Consider the following 3,796-nt stretch of genomic DNA (forward strand, 5'->3'; position numbering starts at 1 on the left):
TGTACCTGTGCCATTACCAATGTTGATTACCCTGATTAAATATGCATTTCCGGTTGATTACTTTCTATTCCACGTACAAAATCGCGTGTTAATTAGGTAATGACCATAAATAAAAGCATTTCAACGTCCGTGTATTAAATTAAATCTAATTCTGGGTGTAGAGGGAATCGCTGTTGCCGAAAAATGGAATTAAATAAACCAGTGTAAAAATCGCATTTCAACCGAGGGAAAAAAAGTAATGAGTTTCATAAATCTGCTTCTTTGTGTGTTTTTGTTTTCTTTGTACACCGAATGATTCATTTGTTTATACTAATAGGATCAGAGAATAATTATGAATGTGTTTAGAAGAAGTGTCTTTGGTATTATTGAGCCCGTAAAATACCTGGAATATGAAAATGGCCAGACCTTTTTCAAACTGTTTTTGTTTTGCAATTTAAACCGTTCTCCATTTTCCCTTTAAAATCTGGATCAGCGTTTGTCTTTTAGATTTTGTTTATTTCTATTTGCATTGCCGTTTATCTCAATTTATTCATCTCTCCATTTTGCTGAAAGAAAGAATGCAGGGGAGAAATATGTCCAGCAGGAATCCATTACTCGATTTCAATTACACTTTCACAAAACTAAATCATTTTGGAGGAATGTGAGTTAAAAGTTGATGATCATTTTCTTTCTCTCTCCAGGTAAGAGGTGTCCTGCGCTCCGAATGTGACCTGCCATGACCTCGAGTACACCGGCTAAGTGTACTGAAAAGAAGGTGAAAGTTTTGCTTTGCTTTCATAACAGCCGTGGTATATTGTAAGAAACTTTGGGAGCCACTAAGCCACAAACCAGTAAATATGCTCCATTTGGGAAAATGAACCCACTTTTGTGAATGCATGAACCCCATATTTTCGGGTGTGGAATCCGCCAGGGTATTTTACTTCCGCAGCTGATGCCGGTCTTTGTGCTCCGGCCGTGTCCGGTTGCACAGTGTGTTCAACTTGTAACTACACCTTCGAGGACCAATCTGATTGCTATCTGGCCATGACTTTGCATTTTAATCATCTCATGTTTGGAATTGATTACTATTGGTTATGATCATTACTGGTACTGATCTGATGATTGGAGAGGATGCAGGTATTTCTCTCCCGGATGACGGAATCAACTCCCAGAAAGGGGCGAAGGGATCCCGCAGAAAGAGGCTCCCGCGAGCGAGAGGGACGAAGCAGAGAGGGAAGCGTAGGCGAGGCTAGGAGAAAAACCCGCGAATAGCTACAGCAGGAGAACTATGAGAAAAGACGACAAACGCAGCGGGGTTAGAGTAACATGCGAAGGAGAGGAAAAGAATGTTTGGTAAGGAGGAAGCGAGATGTGAATCATATTCGCAAAGAACCAATGTGGAGACAAGGAAGTGGTTTTAGTAATGATAGACTTTTAGTCATCTTTCCGTCTTTTTTATCCTCTGACTTCACGTTAGTGCTTTAAACAACAGTCTTACAAAATACAAACTCGCGTACAGCATCACTACTGTCTTTCGCCACGCATTCATTTCTGACTCGAAGAAAGGCGCCTGGAGAACTTCCATACTTTTCCGCAAGTTTACACCAATTCCTTTTCTTGTAGTGTTTTACTCAGGTACTTTGCATTGGAGTAACGGAGACGCAAACCGTGTGGAGGGCCTCGTGTGTCCCCGACTTCTGGCACGACCTCGCCCAAGAACACACGGATGGCGGCGTTGAGGATTTCGCCGCTCTAAAAGTCCGGTAAACATATAATAACGTTGGAACTTGGGGCATCTACGCCTCGGTTTAGAGTGCTTCGGGAAATATGACGGACATATTTGTTCGCCACAGGAGAATTTCCAGAAAGAATTTGTATTCAGCGTATGAGAAAACATTTCTTCTAGAATAACCCGCAGTTTCCCAGGGTTCTCGCTTGCAGGCAAAGGGAGCGTTGATGAACAGTGCTGCCAAAACTAGTATTAGTGATGGGAGAATCCAATGGAAATTACAGGATAAAACTAGTTTGTGAATTTTGTGAAGATAAGAAGCTAAGTGTTCTACAAATTCATAGTGCGTTTTTCGTAACAAAAATATAATCATAGAAGCTAAGACATTTTAATGCAAGCAATTTGTTCTTAACTTTATAAGACGGTAAAATTAAGTTCATTACTGGAAAAGTAATTAAGCGTTACAAGTGTGCAGTATGGAGTAATGGTTGCCTGGTAATTATGGGCAAGACCTAACTCTTGCGCAATAGTAGCAATAAAATTGAGGGATTCACTTTATTTTATCAGAACAGAAACAAACACGTCCGGCTGCCCTGTCGACGGATTGGTTACTGGCGTGTGAAGTGTCCGTCACTCGGGCTTTGCCATAGAGTAAACTAGACAAGGAAAAATACAGCATTTTCCCCCTGGAGACTGGTGCGTTTCGGCAACAAATAAAGCGAGAGCGAACATACCAGACCTGGAGTTTAGTTTACCCTGGCTGGAGCTTGGAGGGGATTGAACACACTGAAATACGGGAGATGGCAATATGTGCTAAAGCGAAAATAGAAATAAGTACAATAGAATATAGCGTAACCAAAATGCTTAAACGGTCTGTGATACCGATGCTACACAGTTTGAAAATAAAAAAAAAGTTTGGTAAGAGAAAACTAATAGAAAAAAGAACATACGCCAACAAAAAATAACCGAAACCATCTGCATGGTTTATTCTTAATTCCTGCTTTACACTCTACATTTATTTTGGTCATTACACGCACCCAGCAAATACATGACACAGAATGCTCGAGTGTGCGTTGACGCGAAGGGCAGGGCGGCCGCGAGACACCCCGCAGCCTCCTCTCCTCCGCGGCGACAGCTTTTGGCTCGTCACCCGCGGCAGCGGCGTTGGTGGTGTTGCTTGCGTGTCATAAAGTTACGGTAATTTCAGCTGTCACTTCGAGGCAGTAAAGTACAGAAGGAGAAGAGACGAAATCAGCTCTTGTGTCGCGGCCCACAAAAAGAGCAGTCGTTAAGGCGGAAGACCCGGGATCAGGAAGGCGCAGCTGTCGGGCTCTCGTTCGCGCGAAGGCTGATCGGAATGGGGGGGGGGGGGGGGCTGTTGATGCTCTCTCTGCTATTTGGCGCCGAGGAGACTTGTGCATTAAACATGAACAATAGCACCGGGAGGGAGTCGTGATAGGTTTCCCTCTCCACTCAATAAGGCATAGGCCTATACATCACGCGCGGTGATATATGGGTATAAAAAAAGGCACTTCTCGGGTCTTGTCAGCTTCCGGCGAAGGGGGGGACGGGAAGGGGGAGGGGGGAGGGAGGGGAGAAAAAAATGGAGAGTGAAGGTGCGCGGGCAGATAGGTGTCATAATCGGTTAGGGATGATGAAGAATTATCTTGATTTATGGGTTAAAGGCAGAGGGACGGGGAGGGAGCAGATCAAAATTAAAATAGGAAGTGGTATATATTTATGTGTCAATAGCAAATAAGATATTTTTTCCTATGTACATACACACACAAATACAAACAAAACATACGCACATGATCCAGGGACATGCTAATTTCACACACACATTCACTTTGTGCCCACTCCCACACCCTCCCCGACGCCTGCCCCACAGCCTCACAGCGGCGAATCTTTCCCCTCCCCCTCGCCTACCCCCATACCTACCCAAGTACCCTCCCCTCCGACCACAGGCACTCCATACTCCCACCCTAGGCACCCCTACCACAGGCTCCCCAGGTACTCCACCCACTACCCCTTACCCTCCTCAACTCCGAGCACCCCCACCAAAGCCCCCCCCCCCCCACCCCGTCT

At 44.6% G+C, this 3,796-nt stretch overlaps 1 protein-coding gene across 1 annotated transcript in view; it reads left to right on the top strand.

Annotated features, from left to right (window-relative positions):
- The first annotated feature begins 709 nt into the window (after positions 1–709).
- The window catches only part of LOC125041937, a 188,023-nt gene continuing 184,936 nt past the window's right edge, over positions 710–3,796 (top strand). The window contains exon 1 of the mRNA XM_047637356.1: positions 710–754. The gene's annotated coding sequence lies outside the window, so the exon portion shown is untranslated. The remainder of the gene's footprint in view (positions 755–3,796) is intronic.

The sequence above is a fragment of the Penaeus chinensis genome, chromosome 3 (assembly GCF_019202785.1).
Source record: "Penaeus chinensis breed Huanghai No. 1 chromosome 3, ASM1920278v2, whole genome shotgun sequence".
Lineage (NCBI taxonomy): Eukaryota > Metazoa > Arthropoda > Malacostraca > Decapoda > Penaeidae > Penaeus > Penaeus chinensis.